This window comes from Callithrix jacchus, chromosome 4 (genome assembly GCF_049354715.1).
Source record: "Callithrix jacchus isolate 240 chromosome 4, calJac240_pri, whole genome shotgun sequence".
Classification (NCBI taxonomy): domain Eukaryota; kingdom Metazoa; phylum Chordata; class Mammalia; order Primates; family Cebidae; genus Callithrix; species Callithrix jacchus.
The window spans coordinates 50,952,208-50,976,058 of record NC_133505.1 but is presented as its reverse complement, the minus strand read 5'-3'; the positions used below and the strand labels follow the sequence as shown (position 1 = coordinate 50,976,058).

The window sequence follows — 23,851 nt, the reverse complement described above, 5'->3', positions numbered from 1 at the left end:
GCCACACCTTCGCGGGACCCGGGGGCCGTCCTGTTGTCGCCTCCCGTCCCCGCCCGCGCCCGCGCCGCCGAGGTTTGAACCTTTGGCTCTCCTTTCAGCCCGCGCCCTGCCCCCTGCTCGCAGCTGCTCTCGGTTTGGGTGCAGCGGTTTCCCCCGCAGAGGAGGAGGAGGAGACAGCGCTAGGGAGCGACTCTGGGCTCGGGTTTCCGCACCAATGCTGAGCAGCCCCGGGCGGCCCCCGGCGGCCGTCCCTCCTCCCCGGCACCACGTTCCACAGTCATGGCGCGCGAGAAGGGGCGGGCGCGCCAGGAGGGGCGAGCGCGCGCCGCGGCAGCACCCGCGCCCTCTCTCCTCCCCTCCCCTCCGCCGCCCGGCCCCTCTCCTAGGCAACCTCCCTCCCCGGCGTGCAGCGCCCGCCGCGGCGATGGAGACCCCTCCCCAGAGAGCTGCCCTTCCAGCGCGGTCTACTGCACCCCCTCCCCGCCCCCATCGGGGCGGAGGGATGGAGCCGCGCGCTTCGCGAACTCCAGCCCCTTCCCTGGAGCCCCAGCCCTCTCCCAGCCCTACTGAGTCCAGGGTGCGGCGGGGGTAGGCGCGGACCGTCTCCTCGCAGCCGGCCTCTACCTCGGCATCTTTGTAGACCCTTAGAAAAATAAACAAACCCCCTCTCAAACCCCAGTGGTTAGCCCGCAAAGCGCGTTACAATAACCGGGACGGCTGTGCAGGAAGCAATCCTGCACTGGTCCGGGTTTAAGGCGGCAGCTTCCCGGCCACGCTGCCTTCTCCCCGGCCTCGATTTTCCAGCCACGCCGGAGAGTCCACTGCACCTCGGGGCTGACAGGTCCTGCTGGCGCAGGGCCGCAACTGGGCCCGTGTCCCCTGTCCCATGCTGGTCTGGAGACCCGCCAGCTTACAAAAGGTGCAACCTCACGCACACGCAAAGCCCACAAATAAAGTCGGCAGCGCACCGCCGCGAAGGCTGCGAACAATGCGCCGGGCGGCCGGAGCCCGCCGGAGCGCTGCGCCCCGGGGGACAGGGGACGCGGGCGGGGGCCGCGGCGGAGGACCAGCCGGCCGCGGCGCTGGACACCTTACTTCCTGCTTCCCCGCCCGCGGCCAGACCCAGCTCTGCGGAGGGATATCTCTCCCCTCCTCGGTCCCTCTCCCTCCCTTCCCCCTCCCTCCCCCCTTTTTGCTCCTGCTACCCCCCACCCCACCCCGCCTTTCTCCTTTTGCAAGAAAATAATTTGACAGTCGATTTGCTGACAGGGGAGGAATTTGCATCCTGGATTTAAAAAAAAAAAAGGCCGAGAGGAGCTTGGGAACGGTTGCTAGGGGTGGGTAATGGGTGAAAAAAGGGGGGTACCGAGCAGCGGATAAGGAGGGTTAAGGGAGGGGGCGAGGATGGGGAGCAATGCAAAAGGTAAGGCCAGGTTGCCGCGGCTCGGCCCCGAGTGGGCTGCGGCCGGGGGAGGGGCGAGAGATACATATGTATTTCTGTCTCCCCAGCACACCCCCTTCCCTCTAAGCGATGGCTGAGAGGCGGTGCATGCAGATGGGGAGTAAGTTTCCTGAAGGGGAGGGTGGATGCACGCGCGCAGCCCGGCGCTGCAAATTTCCACCGGGGAGGGAGAGCGGCTGGATGCGGAGAGTTTGGAGTTGCTTGCGGCGGAGGGCAGGAAGGGGAGCAGGGCTGGGAAAGGGGGCTGGCGGGCGCTATATCTGGGAGTAAGTTTCCAGCATCGGGAGAGCCTGCACGCTTGCTCACTAGTAAGTTTCTGGCCGGGGAGGGCGCAAGGGGAGGAGGAGAGGGAGGGGTGCATGTATATAGAAGGGGGGAGGGGGGAGCAGATTTCCTGCGGGGAGGCTGAATGCATATGGAGAGTAGATTTCCTGACGGGAGGGTGGAGGCGTAGACGGACGGAGTAAGTTTCTTGCTGGGGTGGTGGAGGAGGTGGTGGGTTGGTGCTTTGGAAACCCAAAGCTTCCTAGCCCGGGCTGGGGAGCACACTGTTATTGGGGGGGTGGGGGTGGGCAGGGGCCAGGTTCCCTGCTGGGGAGAGGGGCTTGCATCTGGGGAGTATGTTTCCTGGCGGAGCGATATTTGTTTACAGGCTGAGGGCAGTACTGTAAGTGAGTAGCGCTGCGAGAAGGCGGCTGACATAAATTAATATTGAAATTGCTCCATCAGCTCTGCTCGCCCCCCATCCCAACCCCCAAGCGGAGACTGGTCTTTTCGTCGGATTGTCCATGCACTTGTTGCAGAAACAGCCAAGGTAGGCAAGAAGCTCATTAAGTTTCATTTAAAAAAAAAATTAGTTTGGGGATGCTCCTGGAGAAGACGGGGGTGGGGCGGAGTGGGGAGGGAAGAGCGGGGCGGGGGACAGAGAAGGAGAAGTCTCCCCCCCCTTTACTTTCACTATGCAGGCAGGCCTTCTCCCTGCTTCCCTTCTTCCCTCTCCCCTCTCTGGGCTGCACAGCATCCCAGCAAAGGGGGAGGGGTGAGGTGGGCGCTATAATTGGCAACCCTGGCTTAAGGGGTAGTCATGGTGGGCTTTCATTTGAGGCTGTGATGTTATAAAGGCTTCATTCTCCAGCTAAGAAACCGCAGGACTCTGCCTTTTGGGTTTTTTGACATGATGCATATGTGTGTGTATACGCGCTAGCGGGCTCTGTGGGGGCTGGGTATTCCCCAGAAGTTAGTGTGACCACCCAGATGGGAGAAACGTGTAAGGGGGTAAACCTGTTCCTTCACTCCCCAACTTCAGTTTGGGAGACTGGGAAGTTACTGCCGGTGGTATGAAGAAACATTAAAAACCAAACCAAACCACCCATTCGCTGGCGGAGGCCGAGAGCACCTGGCAGGCAGCCTCTGGCCAGCACTGGACTGGAGCATGTGCGCCTGCCATCCTTAGGTTACAAGAAAACGCTTTCTGGTTTCTCCGTGTGCCTTTCCCCGGCCTGTTAGAGCAGTTTTGTGGAAACTCTTCCCCAGACTAGACGCAGCTTTGGCAAGTGTCCGTGCTGAAGCGGGTGGCTTCAAGTCAGCGTGGCCTGGGCTGTCTTGTGAAGTGCATGGAAGTCGTGCTTAGGAATGACCGCCCTGGGAGTGGCTAAAGAGTTCATTAAAAAATGTCTCCTGAAAACCGTCCAGGTGCACTTTTCAGCAGGTCGTGGAGAGCTTTAAGACGGGGAGTTTTAAGCTGTCCCAGTTAGCTCCCACCTTGTGCATCATTGACCTTTTAAGAAAGGAGTTTGGTGATAGGAAGTGTGTTGATGCCCACTGACTGGAGTGGATAACAGCAGGAGTCCTCAGCGCTTAACTAGTTAACCAGCAGCCTTTGCCTCTCTCTCCTTGCCTCAGTTTTCTTGGTCCTCAGCCTACTGATTTCTGCAGAAGAGTTGTAGGTCTTGGCTGTCAGCTACCTTGAGCTTTAACTTTGCTAGGATAATTTTAGCATCTCAGGTGCAACCCAGAGACGTTTAGTAGGGTTAGGGAGTAGCGACTAGGCAGTGGGGTTAACTAAGGTTGGTTAAGCCTTCTGCAATTTTGTAGACAGGCTCTGCTCTAGCAGGGGAGAAAAATGGGTTTTAAAAAATTCTCTGCACATTGCTCTTGGAGAATGCTTTTTTTTCTCCCTAACTGTCGTCAGATTTCCAGATTGAGGGTTGATATTTGAGAGTTGAGTTAGTTGAGAATTAAATGTTATTGCTGCTTATCAAATGTTCCTAACAAGGCATTAGTTAAACAAATTAGCTATTATTTTTACCCTACGAAAATCTGAGTCTGCTTGTTGTATTTGCTGGGAGGGTAAACAAAATCTTTATGTATGTTCATTCCAGGGTGGAATTATTTACATGCCTAGCCTCAGAGCCAAGAGCAGTCATTCAGGTTTTTTTCCTTATGTTTATGAGATTTATTTTATTGTCTTGCTTTGGCCATTAATCAAGTCAGGGTAGGGTTTTTTTTCTCTTCTACCGAGAATGTTCTTGTAGTAATAAAGATTTGAAGGCCCATGAATCATAATTCATTCTTTTAAAAATATTGTGGTGATTGTCAGGATCTGATTTATAGGAATTGATACCCAGAGTGACACACCTCTTTGGGCTCCGCCCTTTTAGGCATGTCCATTTTCGTCAAAGGATTGTTTAGAAACCAGCTTGACATCCCAAAAAGAGCATTTCCCTTCTGCTGTATGAGAAGATTAATTTTGCAGGTTCCATAGTAAACATGGGTCTTTTCACAGCTTGGTAAGCAGGCTTCCACATAGCAGGCATGTGTTTTTATCACACAGCATTTATGTGAGCTTGCTGTGAAACAGTTGTTCTATGAACTGGGTGGAAAGTACTCAGTTTTGCCTCCTTTAACTAGCTTGGGTCTGTGGTTTTTGTTGAGTTAGGAACTTAAAGCGTAAAAGAGGAGGCAGACTGTAGTGTTCTTTACTGCTTATAGAATAAAACGTGTGGTCACAAAAAACAAACCTTTTTAATTTTCTTTTTCTCCTTCTTTAATGGGTGGGTTGGTCATAATAACCAATCATGTTAGATTCTCCATGAAGTTGATTAGCCAGGAAGTGTTAAAATTGCCTTGTGTTCAATAGTTGGCTTAAGTTTACAGTATTTGTAAAGTGACAAAGAACTTAAAGCTGGTTTGATGCTCAAGGCTGGGGAAAACATCACTGGAAAGAAAGGTGGGGAAGGTACCAATTCCTAGCCACTTCTGGGCTTTGGATTTTTTTAATCTTGAAAGTGCGTGGTTTGATCCATGAGTTCCCTTCCAGCTCTGAAATTCTATGTCTTGTAAGTGAGGTCTCCAGAAGTCTTGACACTCTCTTCCTGAGCCAACAGCCAGTTGCTTCACGGACTTGGGTGAGCTGATGAACTTCTGTTTTTGTCTTCTCATGGAGAAAGTGGATTTGATCCTTGGTATTCCAGAAAGGATTCTTGAGTGGCCTGGTGATCTTGACCATCAAACACAAGGAAATACTTATGAATAAAAGTCTTCCAGTGTCTTGGACAAAAAAATTCCCAATTCTATGCGCTAATAGAGAGTAGAGCATGTACATATCCTAGGCACCAAAAATAATTTTTGTTCATCTTAGAAGTTTCTTCTCCAGCCAGCTGGTTAACTTGTTTAGTGCTTGGTCAAGTCTAAGGTTAATTGAGCTTTTATTCCCATGCAGCAGGAGGAGGTAGTTTTGGGGAGAAGTGGGAAAGCCCAGTGTGGCTTTGTCTACTTTCTGTGGGTAATTGGGATTTGGCTGAATATTTGTGATAAGCTTCATGATAATGATATTGTGTCATTTTTATCACCACCAGGATTCTCTGTATTTCACTGTGGGCATTTTTGGGAGAAGCTCTTGATGTTTTTATTGACTTTGGACATTGACATGAAAAGTAAGGATCTAGGGCCAGGCGGTGGCTCATATCTGTAATCCCAGCACTTTGGGAGGCCAAGGCAGGTGGATCGCCTGAGGTCAGGAGTTCAAGACCAGCCTAGCCAACATGGTGAAACCCCATCTCTACAAAAATATAAAAAATAACCAGGCATGCTGGTGGGTGCCTGTAATCCCAGCTACTTGGCAGGCTGAGGCATGAGAATTGCTTGAACACAGGAGGCAGAGGTTACAGTGAGCCGAGATCACGCCATTGCACTCCAGCCTGGGCGACACAGCGAGTCTCTGTCTCAAAAATACAAAAACAAAAACAGTAACAAAAAAAGAAAAGTAAGGATCTAGGCAAGTGGTTCATACCCCAGACAGTGTAAGTGGGTGTTCATGGTCCTTCTCTAAAGGCAGTTGGAATTCAGCTCATTTTATTTCTCACCTCTCCGTGTGGTTGAGGGAGGAGGGAGGACTAGAATCATCTGGGGAATTTGCATGTTGGAGGGAAACCAATAAAATAGGAGAACTAATATATAGATGATTCCTTTTGTGGAGAGAGGAGGACAAGAACAGCTGGATTCCAGTTTCTGGCATGCATTGCCACAAGGATGCTGTGGGCATTTTTAAGGAATAGTATAGTCTCAGTAACATGAGTTTGACCCCGGGGCTCTCTTAGTAAATCTTTTCTTCTGCGCTAAAGATAACACAGCAAAAAGCCTCTGTGATATTTTCTAAGAATTTTAAGTGATCAGATACGCTGCTTGTAGTAATTTGGGTTTACTGAAGAAACAGATGATTCTTGGTTTTTCCTCACGGAAGACAATGAACTGGCATGGGGTGGCATATGCTGAGCTGTTGGGGTGTTGGTTTAGCAACATAAACATTTCTTTTTAATGTTTGGTAGAGCAGGAAGGGGACAAAGAACCCATGTGCTTAAATAACAGTGATAACTCTGGGCTCAAAGAACGAGGGTTTTTTTTTTTGTTTTTTTTTGAGTCAGAGTCTCACTCTGTCACCCAGGCTGGAGTGCAGTGGCTGGATCTCAGCTCACTGCAGCCTCTGCCTCCCAGGTTCATGTGATCTCCCCGCTACAGCCTCCCAATTAGCTGGGATTACAGGCATGCACCACCATGCCCAGCTATTTATTTTTTTGCTTTGCTTTTGTTTTTTAAAAAATTTTATTTTGGTAGAGACAGGGTTTCATCATTTTGACCAGGCTGGTCTTGAACTCCTAGCCTCAAGTGATCCACCTGCCATGGCCTCCCAAAGTGCTGGGATTACAGGCATGAGCCACAGCACCTGGCCGTAGAACAAGGGTTTTTTAATGCTGTAAGCAGCCCTGGTTTCTTTCATACATGCGGCAGCTTCTTATTGAGCACTTACTACATGTCAGGCGCTGTGTTAAAGCTCCAGAAATACATTGGTAATTAAAAGAGAAATAATCATCTCCCTCTACCCATACCCCTACCCTTATCACTGCACTTTTTGCAGGCAGACATGTAAAGAAATATAACTTGCCGATTGTGATCAGTACTCAGTGACTTGGATGGATTTCATTAGAGTAGCCTGGAAAGGCCTCTCTGAGGTTTGGGGGTCGGGGGAGACAGCACATTGAAGCAGAGCAGAGCCTGTACAGAAGAACTTTGGTTTTGGGGAGAACTCAAAGAGGCACAGGTGTTCAAGATGAAGGAGAGAGGGCAGCATGAGATGGTTGTGTGGGACCCTCTGGGCTTTGAAAAGGTTTGCATTTTGTTTGGAGTATAGTGGGAAGCCATAGAAAGTTTGGTGTGGGGCCAAGCATGGTGGCTCACACCTGTAATCCCAGCACTTTGGGAGGCCGAGGTGGGCGGATCTCCTGAGGTCCAGAGTTCAAGACTAGCCTGGCCAACATGGCGAAACCCTGTCTCTACTAAAAATACAAAAATTAGCCTGCGTAGTGGCAGGCACATGTAATTCCAGCTACTCAGGAGGCTGAGGCAGGAGAATCACTTGAGCCCGGGAGGTGGAGGTTGCAGTGAGTGGAGATGGTGCCACTGCACTCCAGGCTGGGTGACAGAGTGAGACTTTGTCTCAAAAATAAAAGCAAAAAACGAACAAAGAAGAGAGTTTGGAGTGGGAAGTGACAGCCCCTAACTCATGTCTAAGGGGATTGCACTGGTGGAGAAGAGAGCAGAGACAGGCAGGTTTGGAATTGGAGAGCACAGTAAAGAGGCAGTTGGGGCAGTTGGAGGAGGCGAAGGAGGTGTGTGGAGAGGAGTGGGTGGGCGTGAGATGCTCATTAGGAGTAAAATGGTCAGGGCTGTGGTGCAGCAGGGAGGAGGACCTACAACTCCGAGGTTTTTGGCTTGTGCACTTGAGTAGATGGTTGTTTGCTGAGATGGAAAAAGATTGGGAGAGGGAGGTGGGCAGAATCAAGATATTTTAGTTGGGGCACCACTAAGTTTGAGGTGCCTGTTAGACTCAAAGTAAAGATGTCAAGTAGGGTAATCTGGCCTACCATCTAGCATGAGATAAACATGCGGGACCCATCAGCATCCAGGGAGCATTTAAATGCAGGAGAGTGGACAGAATGCCCTAAGGAGCCTGTAGAGAGAGAAGGACGGGCATTGTGAAGGGGATCTGTGCTCTGTGTGTGTGTGTGTGTAGTGTTTCATGAGACTGATAAGGCCAGAAAAATCACCATTGAATTTGTTCCATTTGTTTGTTTATTTTTGAGATGGAGTCTCGCTCTGTTGTCCAGGCTGGAGTGCACTGGTATGATCTTGGCTTACTGCAGCCTCCTGAGTTCAAGCAATTCTCTTGCCTCAGCCTCCCAAGTAGCTGGGACTACAGGCATGTGTCACCACGCCTGGCTAGTTTCTATATTTTTAGTAGAGACAGGGTTTCACCATGTTGGCCAGGCTGGTCTCAAACTCCTGACCTCAAGTGAACCACCCACCTTGGCCTCCCAAAGTGCTGGATTACAGGCGTGAGCCACTACACCAGGCCCTGGATTTGGCAAAATGGAATCTATCTGTGACTTGTGAAGAACAGTTTCAGTGGAATGAAGGATGAGATGGGACCATGATAGGAGAAGGTTGGGAGGGCATTGTGAGTGAGGAGCTGTGGACGACGTGTGCATTCATCTCTTTGGCAAAATTTGGCAATGAAAGGCGAGGAGCAGAGAAATGGAGTAGGAGCTGGAAGGATGTGCACAAGGGAAAGATGTATTTTGGAGGGGTGGTAATTTGTGTGCTGATGGGAAAGATCAGTGGAGAAGGAGTGATTGATCAAGAGAAACGAGTTGGGTCAGTTGAGCAAAAAGCTGGTGAGGTCTGAGGGGAAGATCTGGCCTTTGCAAGGGGGTGGGGGATACTTCGGGGACTTGCTCCATCATGACAGGGGAGAAAAACTGATAAGGGGGCAGGTGCTAAGGAGTGGGCAGGCGGCAGACTCTGTGGAGGGCCCAGATGCTCTGCCCCCCAAGGTCGAGGCTAAGGAGTGGGCAGACAGGGGACTCTGTGGAGGCCCAGATGCTCTGCCTCCCCAGGCTGAGGCTGCCCTGTCCCTGGGAAGGAGTTTGGGCTTAGGACTTGACACGAGCCAGAGACTCAAGGGTTAAGACTGCATCAGAAATGGTACTGCATTTTTCTGAACATTTGACTGCGTTACTGAGCGGCACAGAGGAAAGAGTGAATTCTTTAGCTTGGAGAAAAGAGTCTTCAGTTAAAGTAATTTGGGCCTCACATTAAATTTATTTGAAAACTATGATTGGAAAAAGACTTCTGCGATTTTTCAGCCCTGTTCAGAGTTGGTGGGTACTGAGCAAGAAGCTCAAAATAAAAGAAAACAAAACCAACGAAAAACAAAGGCAAAGGGCTGCCCCTTGTTTAGGCTGTCTTTCACAGAAAATATCCCGTGGACTGCCAGCCTCGGTGGCTCCCAGCCATGGGTTCTGCATGGGAGGTGGGTGGAGGAGGAGAGAGTCGGATCTGGATGGAGGTCCAGCTCTACACCAAGGCTCTGGACTAGTCGGCCTCTGAGCCTGTCTCTGCATCTGTAAAAGAGGGCTGGTACCATCTTCACCTCTCCTTTCAGGGTGTGAGGGGGATTCGGATCATGTGTGGGAAGTGCTATGTCAACTTTCAGAGGTATACAGCACAGGCAGCTGCGAGGCAATTTGATCTTCAGCCAGGTCTCCTTTTCAGATATAAAATCTGACAGCCAGTGAAACATTTCCCTTGTCCACTCCCACTGTTGTTCCCGACGTGTAGCTGCCTTCTACTTGGGGTTTTCAAGTTCTCTGTGATCCCTGTGCGAAACTGCTCTTCTTGCTGGCCTCAGAAATGCTGGCCGTGCAGTCAGTGCCAGTCAATACAGGTTCAAATTCTGATTCCATATTCAGAATCTGGGACCTGCCCACCCACAGGGCCACATAAAGTTGGTTTGCTCCCCAAAGAACCCTGTGAACTGGATGCAGGGAAACCTTGAACCTACCTCAAGAAACCTGACCGAGGTTCTATGGCCTTAGCTATCTTCATTTTCATTCAGTGTTTGTTTTGCAAATAAGGATTGTGCTATAAAGTTGAATCTACCTAAATGCCCTTAGTCTTAATATATATGCTAGAAAGTCAATTCTCATTTGAAAAAGATATCCAGTGCTTTTCACTAATCAGGCCCCTGGCCTCTGCCTAAGAAGGTGAAACTTTATTTATTTATTTTAAAATTATCTTTATTATGAAAAAAACTTTAAACATACACAAAAGCAGAGAGACTAGTGTAATCAACTCCTTTGTACTCATCACCTAGATTTAGCAGTTAGTAAGATTTGCCACACCCATGGATGATGGGGCTTCTTCCTGTATTTGTGTAATAAATACATGTTGTTGATTTTAAAAAACAGTGGAACTGATATCAATTGGGTTTCACAGAGAGAAGGAAGAAATGGACGAAAGATCAGAGGAAGTGAAGGCCGTCACTAAAATAACTCACGTTTTATATTATAGTTCCAAAGCCTCTTTGACGTGTCTAATTTGTGTCCTGCAACAACCAGAGAAGGTAGATACTCTCATTTTATAGCTGAGGAAACTGAGGCTAGAGAAATAAAACTGAAAAATAAAAACAAATGATCAAGCCAGAGTCACAAGTCCAGCCGGCATCCAGAGCCCTGATTTAATGCCAGAATTGGAATGGTCTTCAAATGTTGTGCACTCTGAAATAGATAAGGCTATATACAGCATTAAATAAAAGAATGTGGTACAGAACATATCTAAAAGATCGTGGAAACCAGGAAGATCATCTGAGTGTTTTGGGCTTATAACTCCAATGACCTTAGTTTGAAATACTCAGATGATTTAAGCATGTTTTGGGCATTACATTTTTTTTCAAAACTTAAATTGTCTGACTTCATTATTCTGGAGCACAAGGCTTTTAAGGCTGCCTTATAATGAAGGCTGAGACTTGATTTTAATATACTGGGCAGCTATTTACCGTCAGTCTCTTACTGTCAGCTCTGTCCCTTCTGTGGGGTCCCTCAGCAGAGGTACCTGGGTGGTCCAGTGGTCGTTTCTAGATGGTGTGGCCTCTAGCCCCTGGGCTCTGACTTTGGAGATAACATGGCCCTGGAGAGCTTGCTCCCTCTGAAAGAATCCTTCCTGAGGGCCCCTAGGGGTCTTTGTCATTATAGAGTCTGCTCCTAGGGCCTCTCTTGGTCTTTGAGAAACTGCTCCTAGTCTAACTCCTTAGAAAGTTTTTTTTTTAAAGGAAAAGAAAAAAAGATGGAGTAAGGATTTTTAATAGGAGTGTCGTTTGAGTTCTCTCTGTTGTCATTACAATAGGAGATACCAAGCTCCCTTAAATTCAACTGAAGGACACCAGTAATGAGGCTGATTCTGAAGTATTGGGGCTTGAGTTCGCTTTTCTTTGTTAATTGGGTGAATACAGGCGAGCCGAGCGGTTTTCAGGGGAGCCACAGTAGGTAAGGACATTTAGGGGCCTCTTTCCTTTTGAAGAGTATGAGCTTCTTTAGAAGCCAGTTTGGAATTCAAACCTCGCAGACACTCATTCCTTAAGTCTTTCTTGATGGCTCTGTATACTTGGGCCTGGCCAGGGCAGTGGGTGGGCTGGAGGGGGCTGTTCCTGGGCTCCTGCCGCCCTTGGCTTATAAGGCTGCTGCTGTCATACTTACGGTGGGGTGTGTCTTTCACCCCTCTGGACTGGGAGCTTGGGGAAGGCAGAACTGGGTCATCACTCATTTCAGTACCCCCCAGCATCTAGCAAAGAGCCTGATACTAGTTAGTGCTGTAAAAATGCTTACTTAAGAATTAGCTGGGGTTTTTTTTAAGTTTTTTTTTTTTTTTTTTTTTTTTTTTTTTAAACCTCTGGTTTTCTCCTCGTTGGTTCTTGATGGAAGGAGAAATCCAGGCTTCTCTGCTACCAGGCCCAGGGCAGCCACTGAAGAAGACCAGACCTGAGAAATATTTTCTTCCCCCTTGCCTTGCGGTGGCCTTGCAGCCTTTAGCTGGGGTGGTTTAACTGAGCTCCCGAATGCAAATGCTGTCCCATCCCCCAGCCCTTTTAATAAGTGACATTTTGTTAAATCAGTTATTCAAGGCCTTATCTATATTTCTGTCTGTGCTGGCTTAGTCAAAATAGGAAAGAGACTGAATATTAGATTTCTTCACCCACCCCCTCCTCCTTCCCCTTTGAGCAACTCTACGTAAGATTTCTGATAGAGGAGGGGTGATGTGTCCTTGAAGAAGTAAATGCTGCGTGCAGAAAAAATGTAGAGGGCTTTGACTTGTAGCAAATGCTGTTTTTCAGCAGCTGTGATTTTTCCATTTTTCTTTTTCTTTCTGTTTTGATTAGTGGAACTCATTGTGCTCCAGGGTTGGGATTGCGTTGGGGGAGGGTACAGAGGGTACAGCATTTACTGGGAGAGCTCGAGCTGGGGAGGGGAAAGGAGAGAAGGGATTTATTGAAAATATATGTCTACTTCTGCTATGATAAAGTGGCAGGCATGTAAAAATGCAACCGGGAAATCATTATTGTGGTAATGTAGGCAGAGCTCGGCTTTCTCATTAACAGAGCTTAGCCCACGTGGAGGAGGAGGGGGCAGCGGGCTACTTTGAGAGTTGGGGTATTCAATAATAGCACAAACTTGGGGGGTTGTCTCCATCCCCCCTTCTCGCCCCCTCCAGCTGCCTTCTCCTTTCTTTCTCCGATTGGTTTGTAACCTTTTAAAAGCTGCTTGTTGGATTTTGCGGTCTCCTTCCTCACTCACCCCTGCCACCCCAAAATGCTGTAAGGACTGATTAATTTTTAAAATTAGGGGGAATTGAAGTAAATTTTCTCTTGGGAATTCGAGGAGAATTTTGGCAACCCATTGTGAGTCAGAGATTGGGTATCTTTTGCCTCCCAGAGCGCACCAAGAAGAGCCTATTTAGGGGCTCGGAAATTTGCATATGCCGTGGGGGTATCAGAATTAGGGCTCCAGGTCGCTTTAGTTGTAGTAACTGCTGTTTATAGAAGGCTTATCATGTGCCTGGCCTTGTGCGGGTATTTTAGTCATTTCATCCTCTTAAAATTGTAAGAAGCAGGCGTGATGCCCACTTTCCACTTGAGGAAACTGAGGCTCGGGGGATTTTAGCAACTTGTTTAAGGATGGGTGCTGAGTGGTGGAGCTGGTATTCAAACTCAGGACCCACCCCAAAGACTGACTCCTGATCCTTAGACTGTGCTGCCTTTAGAAATTGCCTAGTCACTGTATGCTTGCTATGTACAGACCTCTAGATTCCAAGAACCTCAGCAAAATATCTAGAGCTGCCAATGAGGCCTGCAGTTGACAGCTATGGGTAGAGTGCTCAGGATGTTGAAGAGAGTTTTCCTGAATGCCTGGAGTGAGCTGTTATTCTAAGAAAGGTCAAGGGTCTCATATCCTTGTTAAAAGAGATGAGTGCCCTGCCCCCATCCCTGCCAGGCCACGGTAGGTGGTTTTGCTGACAACTTGTTCATAAGCATTTATTGAGTGCCTGCTGTATACCAGGATTGTCCCAGTGGCTGGAAATGCCAGGACAAATAAGAAGAACTCAGAGTCTAGTGGAGGACCATCATGTGAACATGGAAATATGACACACAGTGTGATGCCTGCCAGAAAAAGGCAGCACTTCTGAAGAAGTTCACAGGACATACTACCTGGAGCAGCTAGGCTTATCCCTCTGTCTTTGTTTGGCCTACTATAACAAAAATATTGTAGACTGAGTGGCTCAAACAACAAACTTTTATTTCTCACAGTTCAGAGGCCAGGCGGTCCAAGAACAAGGTAGGGTCAGGTTTGATCTTAGATGGTCACCTTCTCACTGGGTCCTCACATGGCAGGATGAACAAGAGCACCTTCCAGAGTCTCTTTATTTGTTTGTTTTGGGGTTTTGCTTGTTTGTTTTGGAGTGTCTTTTGTTTATTTATTTATCTTTTAATTTTTGAGGTGGAATCTTGCTCTGTCACCCAGGCTGGAGTACAGTGGTGCAATCTCGGCCCACTGCAACCTCTGCCTGGTTCAAGTGAGTCTCTTGCCTCACCCTCCTGAGTAGCTGGGGTTACAAGTGCGCACCACCATTCCTGGCTGTTTTGTATTTTCAGGAGAGACGGGGTTTCACCATGTTGGCCAGGATGGTCTCAATCTCTTGACCTCGTGATCCTTCCATCTCAGCCTCCCAAAGTGCTGGGGTTACAGGCATGAGCCACCACACCCGGCTGACTTCCAGCTTCTTAAGAGCATACCATGTCTTGTTTATCGTGTCCTCAGTACCCATCCTGGGGCCTGGCACATGCTGTCTCAGTGATAGTTGCCAAGTGATGAGGCTGTTCAGGTGAGCAGCAATGGGCAGGGAGAACCCAGTGTCATGTTATGGAGTGTGGTCCTGACGTTGTAGGCTGCAGGGGAGTCACTGAAGGTTTGGAGTTAGGAAGTATGTGTCAGGGAGTGGGGTCCAGTCTTGAAGGCTTGAGTCTGCAGGCCAGGAGACCACTTAGGAAAGTGTTGGAAACATGGCAAGTGACAGTGATTTTGAAGGAGAAGCTTTGCCGTCTTTCTACCGCACAGCTTCCTGCCATTTCTCTCTCCATCTCTCCTGCTCTTTTTCAGTTTCTAAGAGGCACTTTCAGTTCTGTGTCCATGTCCTTTTTTTCCTTGAGGCCCCTGGCCACGTACTCCATGACACTCCCTTTCCACTCTCCACTCTGTTGGCGGCCTATCCTTCTTCCCCTCCTCTCCCCTCCTCTGGTCACCTGTGTGATTCCCTTCAGGGCACGCCGTACGCCATATCCTCCCGTATCTAAACCCTTCTGATCTAATCTGCACAGAGGTGAGTAACACAGAGCCTGGGGGTTCTGTCTTCTTCAACCCGTACCTGCTCCTTCTGTGAGGAAGGAGCTTTTAGGGGCTTAAATTTAAAAGCTTGGAAAGCGTTTTTAAAAGGCAAGTAGCTGAGATGAATCTAGTCTTTTTGAAATAGTTAAGAGGAAACAAAATGGCAGAATTTGGAGCAGCATAAACAGGTTATTTTCTTTCTTTCTTTTTCTTGTTTTGAGACTAAGTCTCCCTGTCACCCAGGCTGGAGTGCAGTGGCACGATCTTGGCTCACTGCAGCCTCTGCCTCCCAGATTCAAGCAATTCTCCTGCCTCAGCCTCCCAAGTAGCTGAGACTACAGATGTGTGCCACCATGCCTGGCTAATTTTTGTATTTTTAGTAGAGACAGGGTTTTGCTATGTTGCCCAGGCCGGTCTGGAACTCCTGACCTCAGGTGATCCGCCCACCCCGGCCTCCCAGATTACATGGGCTCTGTAGTCTGGATTGTTTTCTTTAGGAAGGTGAGGCATTGTGCTCTGGCTATGGCAACCTCACCTTGTATATGTTGGGGGACAGGATGCATTTAAAAAAATAATAGCTGCAGCTGCGTGTGGTGGCTCGTGCCTATAATCCCAGCACTTTGGGAGGCCGAAGTGGGTGGATCACTGAGGTGATGAGTTTGAGACCAGCCTGGCCAACATAGCAAAACCCTGTCTCTACTAAAAATACAAAAATTAGTTGGGCATAGTGGCACACACCTGTAGTCTTAGCTACTTTGGAGGCTGAAGCAGGAGAATTGCTTGAACCTGGGAGTCAGAGGCTGTGGTGAGCCGAGATTGTGCCACTGCACTCCAGCCTGGGCAACAGAGCGAGACTCTGTCTCAAAAAAAAAAAAAAAAAGTAGCCAGGTATGGTGGCAGGCACCTGTAATTCCAGCTGCTCGGGAGGCTGAGGCAGGAGAATCACTTGAACCTGGGAATCCGAGGTTGTGGTGAGTTGAGATCACGCTATTGCACTCCAGCCTGGGCGACAGAGTGAGACTCTGTATCAAAAAAAAAAAAAAGAAAGAAAGTAACAGCTGCCTACTAAGTGTAGCTGCACACCATCATTTTAGGTCTGTTACCCCGTTTAACTCTCAGAGCAACTGAATGAGGAAGGCATTCTTATCCTTATTGTATAGATGGGGAAATGGGGGCACAAAGAGATGCAGAAGGTCATTCAAGGTCATATGGCTGGTAAATGGCAGGGCAGGGATTGAGACTCAGGAACTCAGACCTGGGTGACTGTAAAAGCCGGTTCTTTTCCCACTTGCTTATCCTGCCTCCCATTTCGCCTTACCAGACAACATGGCCTGAGTTTCCTTCAAAAATATGACTATTATAATATGGTGGAAGGAGCACCACGCCAACCCTCCGGGGCTATTCGTGGACCGCAGTCTAACTCTTGGAGCCTCATTTTCCTTGTCCTCTCAGTACCTTTGTTTTACTGACTGAAAAGATTTATTTTGAGAGTAAAATGAGATTTAAAAAAATGCAAAAGTGCTTTGAGAACTGTGAAGCCATATTCTTCACTCTTCTGCATAATCCTTTTCTGAGGGGATGCAACTCTGTGAGGGTGGGATCTCAGTGCCATCCCTGGGCTTTGGGCACAATGGGTGTGTGGTTCCCACACGTCGTTAGCTTCCAGAAATGTTTGGGGCTGAATGTGCTCTCAGGTCTGCCCCAAATTGTTCCACGGGATTTGTGGCTGGGCCACAAGTTGGGGGACCTCCAACCAGAGCCAGAGGGCCCGGTATGTCCTTACGAGGGTCTCTTCACCTTCCTGAACCTCTGTTTCCTGAGGTGGTCACATCTGCTTGGTTATTGGGAAGATTATCTAGCACAATGTGTGTAAAAATCCACACTTGCTAAGCAAGATGGTCGTGACATATTTGTGGAATGGAAGTCGTGGGCTCTGAAGTCTGCATCGGGCTCATCAGGCTTCCCTGGTCACATTTACACAGCAGTCTCCTGCTTCTAAGGCCTGGAGCAGACATAATGTAAAGCTTTGTTAGCAGTAAAACTTTTTCACTGAAATTGTATAAATGGTATGTGAAAGTAGTTCATAATTTTTTTTTTTTTTTTGTAGAGGGAGATTGCAAATAATTCATAGTGATTATAGGGAATTTGGAAAATACTGACATGTATAAGGAAGAAAATAAAAATGGGCTTTAATTCCTCCCTGTTGACATTTTAATGTATTTCCTTTCAGTATTTTTTCTAGGCAGTAAAGTCTAATGATTAAGAATTTAAGCACTGCAGTCAGACTACCTGGGTTTGAATCAGGATCCTTCATTCACTTTAAATAACAATAGGCCTGAGTGAAATAAAATGAGACAATACGTGTAAAACATTTGAGGCTGTGCCTAGCAGAGTTCTTGATAAATATTAGCTATGAAATTATAGCTAGTTCTTAATAAATATTAGTTCTTAATAAATATTAGCTATGATGTTATATTTTAAAAATCACATTAGGGTTCTTTTGAATGTGATTTACTACCTTACTCATTAAATATTTTTTGGAAACTTAAAAAAATAGTTGCTTATTATTCTTTCATATGGATTCTATGTTCGACAGATATTTATGGAGCACCTACTGTGTACGGGACACTGGGTCCCATAATTTATTTAACTAGTCCCTATTAGGAATTTACCTTCTTTATCATTTTTTTTAACTATCATAAATAATGCTTTGATAAATATCCTTGTACATAAATCTTTGAGTACATCTTAGATTCTTTTTAGGGGTAAATTCCTAGAAAGGAGTATTACTCTGCTACCCAGGCTGGAGTGCAGTGGTGTGATCACAGCTCACTATAGCCTTGACCTCCCTGGCTCAAGCAATCCTCTCGCCTCAGCCTCCTGAGTAGCTGGCACGACAGGAGTGTACCACCACACCTGGCACAGTTTTTGTATTTTTTGAGGAGACATACCCGACTCTGTATACATGCCAGGCATGTCTCCTCAAAAAATACAAAAAAATTTTAAACAGTTTATCCTTAATTAATATCTTAACCACTTTCTGGACAAGTCAGGCCACTTACAACACTTAGGCTCTTTTTGCCTCCCTTATGCCTTTTCAAGTCTTGTGTATTTTAATTCTCTCTCTATCAAACCCCAGAAGACGTTGTTTTAAATAATACTAATTTAGATGGACCCACATACTTACTCTTTCTGGTGTTCTTCATTTCTTTCCATATAACCATGCTTCTCTCTCAGCTTAATTTCCTTCTGCCTGAAAAAGAACTCCTATTAGGGGTGTGTGTGTGTGTGTGTGTGTGTGTGGTGCAGGGTGCCTGCTAGTGTTCCAGTTCTCTCAGTTGTAGTTTGTCTGAAAATGCCTTTTTTTTCTCGAGATGGAGTTTCACTGTTGTTACCCAGACTTGAATGCAATGGCACGATCTCGGCTCACTGCAACCTCTACCTCCTGGGTTCAAGCAATTCTCCTGCCTCAGCCTCCCGAGTAGCTGGGACTACAGGCGCACACCACCATAGCCAGCTAATTTTTGTATTTTTAGTAGAGACGGGTTTTCACCTTGTTGACCAGGATGGTCTTGATCTCTTGACCTCATGATCCACCTGCCTCGGCCTCCAAAAGTGCTGGGATTATAGGCGTGAGCCACCACGCCCAGCCTGAAAATGCCTTTTATTCACCTTCATATTTGGGAGATTTTTTTCCCCCTGGGTATAGACTTTGGGCTTGTTTTATTTTCTTTCAGTCCTTTAGAAATGGCATTCCATCGTTTTCTGGCTTCCTTCATTTCTGTTAAAAAGTCATCTGTCAATTTTATTGTGGTTCTTCTGCAAGTAACATATCTTTTTTTCCTTCTTTGGCTTTGTTTTTTTAGCAATTTTACTATGATGTGCATAGGCGTGGTTCTCTTTGTATGTGTTCCCTGTGGAGTTCGGAGTGCTTCTCTATATCATGGCTTGATGTTTTTGGTCAGTTTTAGAAAATTCTTGGAGCATTCTCTTCTAATATTGCTTTTGCTCTTTCATCCTCTCCTCCCCTTCTCAGACTCCTACATGTATGTTAGACCCTTTCATGGTATCCCACATGTCTCTGGAACTCATTTCTGTGTTTTCTGTACCAAATATATTTTTTTCTACTGATCCATCATCCATGACACCAGTCATTTCTTCTACTATTCCTTTTTGTTGTCAAGCCCATCTATTCAGTTCTCACTTTTTTAAGAAACAGAGACAGGGTCTCTCTCACTCTGTTGCCTAAGTTGGAGTACAGTGACACAACCTTGGCTCACTGCAGTCTCAAACTCATAGGCCCAAGTGATCCTCCTGTCTCAGCCTCCCACAGCTGGGACTATAGGGATGCTCCATCACACTTGGCTAATTAAAAAAAATATATATATATATATTTGTAGAGATGGGGTCTTGCTCTGTTACCTAGGCTTGTCTTGAACTTCTGACTTCAAGTGATCCTCCTGCTTTGGCCTCCTAAAGTGCTGGGATTATAAATGTAAGCCACCATGCCTGGCCCTTGTAATTTTAAAGTTCTGGCTGACAACTTCAATATTTGCATACTTTCTGAGGTTTGATTTTATTGATTGTATATTTTTCTTGATTTGGTCCTCTTTCCTGACATGCTTGGTGATTGTTGTTTGAGTGCTGGGCATTTTACCATGGAAAATGCAGAGGCGCAGTTAAGGCTGGTGCGGTATTTGTTATTTGCCCTTGTAGTACGGTACAAGGAGGTCTTGGTAGGCCCTCATTTCAGAGTTTTATCTGCTTGCCACTGCAAAACTACCCAAATCTCTACTTAATGCTTTAGTGTTTTAGTAGCTTTTTTTTTTTTTCTGTTTGTATTCCTGGGTTTTAGCTCTGTACACAGAAGACTTCGGTGTTTGTCAGTGCCTTGAAGAGAAATCGCTTACAGAACACTGGACTCATTTCTTTGGGGTTCACTTTTTTTCTGGGATCTTGGTCTCTTCAATCTTGGATATTTTCATAGCCCTGAACTCCAGTTTTTGTCTTTTCAGCCCAGGGAGAAAGCTGCAGAAAGCTTTCATTTGCTGCTTTCTGTTTTACCTCTCTGTTCCCTGTACCAAATTAGCAAATGTCCTGAGGGAAAACAGTAGCTACTAATATATCTAATGCATGGCTTGGCTCACTGCACTTCTCTTTCCTTTAGGAGCTTGGTCCCTCAAGTCCTAACTGCCTTGTTGTATTCCCACACCTTCAAAACGTTATTATTATAATGATTTTGTATTTTATCTATCTTATGTAGTTGTTTTGTACAAGAGGATTAGTTTAATATTCCTGCCTGTACTACCTGAAAGTGAAGTCTAATTTTGTATCCTTTATTATTTAACATTAGAAGTATTTTCCATGTCTTTAAAAATTCTTCTTTAGGTGATTTTTTTTTGAGACAGAGTCTAGCTCTGTCTTCCAGGCTGGAGTGAACTGGCACGACCTCTGCTCACTTCAACCTCCACCTCCCAGGTTCAAGTGATTCTCCTGCCTCAGCCTCCTGAGTAGCTGGGACTACAGGTGCCTGCCACCATGCCTGGCTAATTTTTGTATTTTTAGGAGGGACGGGGTTTCACCATGTTGGCCAGGCTGATCTCAGACTCCTGACTTCAAGTTATCTGCCTGCCTTGGCCTCCCAAGGTGCTGGGATTACAGGCGTGAGCCACCGCACCCAGCTGATTACGTGATTTTTACTATTTGCACGTGATTCCCTGTTACGGCTTTTATGATCTACTCACACATTCTTTGATTGTCAGATACTTAGGTCATTTCCCACAATTTGCTTTTTTGAATAACACTGCAACAAATGTCTCTGTATATTTTTACCAAAGCAATTTTATTCATATTTTAAAAGTGTGGAGTAGAAATGATCAGAGTTGAAAATACTAATCAGTAGTGATTGTTTTTGTGCATATAGCATGTACAAAAATAAAACCATAGACCTTTTCTCTCTTGTATGGTTCAGAAAAAAGCTTTCTGTTTTAAAAGGTGTTTTTATTTCTTAAGCATATAATGCTTCCCACGTGCCAGACATTCTTTTACATACTGTATAATACTGACTTTAATTCTCCCAAGAGCCCTAGGACACAGGTATTATTACTGGTCCTCTTTCTAAAGAAGAGGAATCTGAGGCATGAGGGAATAGGTCACTTGGCCATAGTATGGTTGTCAGTGGCAGAGCTGAGCCAGGCATTCTGTCCCTAGAGCCTGTGCTGTTAACTGCTATGCTATACTACCATGAGCTAATTGTTCTAATGTATTATTACTTTCTTTCTAAGCATTTCAGCTTATTTTAGGGCTTCCTCCATCTTCTCTTAGTTGGGCCTTTTTTTCTCTCTCATTGGGTGGGAGGGATAGACATGAAGGTGGGGACAATTTGGGACAGAAGATTCCATTGACAGAAGGTGCATTTGGGACCTGGTCTCAGACATGGCGGCTCACTTTATAGCTTGAGCAGGTAAGATTGCCCAGTGGCTTATATTGTATCTGTTGTGTGTGTGTGTGTGTGGGGGGGGGGTCCCTGGTGTGTATTTAGTGACAAGGGAATTTCTGCTCTGGCTTGACCAGCTAGTGTTGGCTGAGCCACTGCCTTTGCAGTTTAGAGAGGAAGAGTAATTTAATCGGTCTCTTCCCTCCCTTCCTCCAATTCTGCTTAGCGTAAGGATAAAGAGGTGTAAATAGAGGGCCCACTAATTGGAGTATCAGGGCAGCCACAGGGCAGTAGGGAATGAAAAGATTAAGCGCTGGTGCTTTGGACCTAATAAACTGCAGGGAGTGAATGAAGAGTAAGAAACCTCAGACCCTGTGGAACTTCGGCTCCTTTTTCTTTCTGCCTCTCTGTTTGGAGCCTTCTGTACTTTTCCACATACCTCTCCGTGTTCCTCTCCGTGTTTGTCACTCTATTTTCCATTCTCATCTTGCTACCTACCCACCTTCCCTTTTTCCCCCCCATCTCTCTCTTTCCTCCTTTCTATTAATTGCTAGTTATATTGATGTTAAGTAGCCTGTATTTTAAAATACGTTTCTACTTATTTTTTCCATTTTTAGTCTAAAATGGAATGTATTTTTTCCATTTTTAGTCTAAAAACAAGCTTTTTAGCTTTTGCCCTCTCAAGAAAAATTTGCTGAATGAAATTGCTCTTCCCTCGTCTTTAATTATTTAACATTTTCTTTCCTTTTTCTTCTTCTTCTTTTTTTTTTTTTTTTTTTGGAGATGAGGTCTCACTCTGCTGCCCACACTGGAGTACAGTGGTGCAATCTCAGCTCACTGCAACCTCCGCCTCCCGGGTTCAAGCCATTCTCCTGCCTCAGCCTCCTGAATAGCTGGGATTCAGGGACTTGCCACAGTGCCTGGCTAATTTATGTATTTTTAGTAGAGATGGGGTTTCACTATGTTGGCCAGTCTGGTTTCAAACTCCTGACCTCATGTGATCTGCCCATCTCGGCCTCCCAAAGTCCTGGGATTACAGGCGTGAGACATCATGCCCGGCTTATTTATTTATTCAGCTATTGTTTTTTGAGACAGAGTCTTGCTCTGTTGCCCAGGCTGGAATGCAGTGGTGGGATCTCAGCTTACTGCAACCTCCGTCTCCCAAGTTCAAGCAATTCTCCTGCCCCGGAGTAACTGGGATTACAGGTGCCTGCCACCATGTCCAGCTAATTTTTGTGTTTTTAGTAGAGACAGGCTTTCACCAGGTTGGCCAGGCTGCTCTCAAACTCCTGACCTCAGATGATCCACCCGCCTCAGCCTCCCAAAGTGCTGGGATTACAGGCGTGAGCCACCGTGCCTGACCGTACCTGGCTTATTAATTAACATTTTCTATTTCTTCTCTGGGTCAGCAGCTCTTAATAGAAAAAAGATTCAACTCCTTGCTTTTTGGAATGAGGGAAGATGGTCTAATATTGATTTGGGGGAGCAGTAGGTGTGGGACTTGCTGGTTTTCCTAAGGTTGTTTGAGTTTATAACTCGTCACAAGAGGTCAGAGAGGGTTTGAGTCCTATTTATTAAATGATATCAAGGGAGATTATCAAGGAAGAATGTCGGGATGGGGTGGCAGAGAATGACAGGGAAACCTGTCTCTCCTACTTACAGCCTTTCAGTGGCTCCCTTCGGGCAATACAAGCCAGAGTCCATACAGTGTTCTGGAGCCCCTCCCCCCCAGGCCCTGTCTTCTGCACTCTCTTCCTCACTCCTCCTCTTCAGCCCCACACCTGGTATGCGCTTGCCTCAGGGCCTTTGCACCGCTGCCCTCTCTGCTGGGGTTGCTCTTCCAGAACCTAGATAGGCATCTGCATTGCTCCCTTCCTGGCCTCTTTCAAGTCTTTGCTCAGAAGTCTGTCTCTTTCTCAACAGGGCTTTCCTCACCTCTCCAGTTAGCACCACGAGGTGCCTTTGCCCAAATGCCCCATCCCCTTTACCTGCTCTGTTCTCTTTTCCCAAAACACTTCCGCCTGCCCATTCGCCCATTCTCGTCCGCTGTAGTTTGCTTGTTTGTGATATTTGTTGCCTGTCCTCCCTCTCCAAGAGTGGGTTTGTTCACTGCCGCATCCCTCAGAAGAGTGCCTGGCACGCAGTAGGTGCTCTGTAAACGTATGTTCAATGCTGTGTCCTTGGGGGCTCGGGAGGGTCCCCAGCTCAGCAGACTTTTATCACATCTCAGGATCTGGAAAATCTCTCTGCCTGTAGGAATTTTTTTTAATTAAGATTTTTTATCATTGTTATCCCCTTCCCCCTTCCAGTTCATTTAAGACTGTTATGAAACAAAACTCATTATGCTTCGAAATCTGACAGAGCTAAGGCCCTGGGGAAAGTAAGAGGAGGCGGTAGCAGGGGGTGCTTCCTCCCATTCCTCCCCACCTCCTTGGTTTTCTCCTGTGGTTGGTTCACTTAGGACAGCCTGGAGCCTACTGGGTTGAGGTGAGTAGGGCTTCCCAGACCTTGCAGGGTCCATCCACGGGAGAGTGTGTTGTCAGCCAGAGAAGAGAATGCTACCTTCCTGGGTGGAGGGTTTCTCCAGTCACCAGTGCTCAGGATGGAAGGAAAAAGGAAGCAGGCTGGAGAGGAGAGAAGAGAGAAGGGAGGTGCGTTTGCATGGCTCAGCTGGAGGAATAATGT

General features: G+C 46.8%; 1 protein-coding gene across 50 annotated transcripts in view; it reads left to right on the top strand.

The window, feature by feature from the left end:
* The first annotated feature begins 1,234 nt into the window (after positions 1-1,234).
* TRERF1 (transcriptional regulating factor 1) overlaps positions 1,235-23,851 on the top strand; it is a 235,203-nt gene continuing 212,586 nt past the window's right edge. For 22 of the 50 annotated variants that reach the window (XM_078369179.1, XM_078369173.1, XM_035295653.3 and 19 more), the window contains exons 1-2: positions 1,554-1,770; positions 2,192-2,276. The gene's annotated coding sequence lies outside the window, so the exon portion shown is untranslated. Of the gene's footprint in view, positions 1,771-2,114; positions 2,277-23,599; positions 23,818-23,851 lie in introns of those variants that run through there. The other 28 variants (XM_035295654.3, XM_035295656.3, XM_078369167.1 and 25 more) reach the window with 6 other exon arrangements.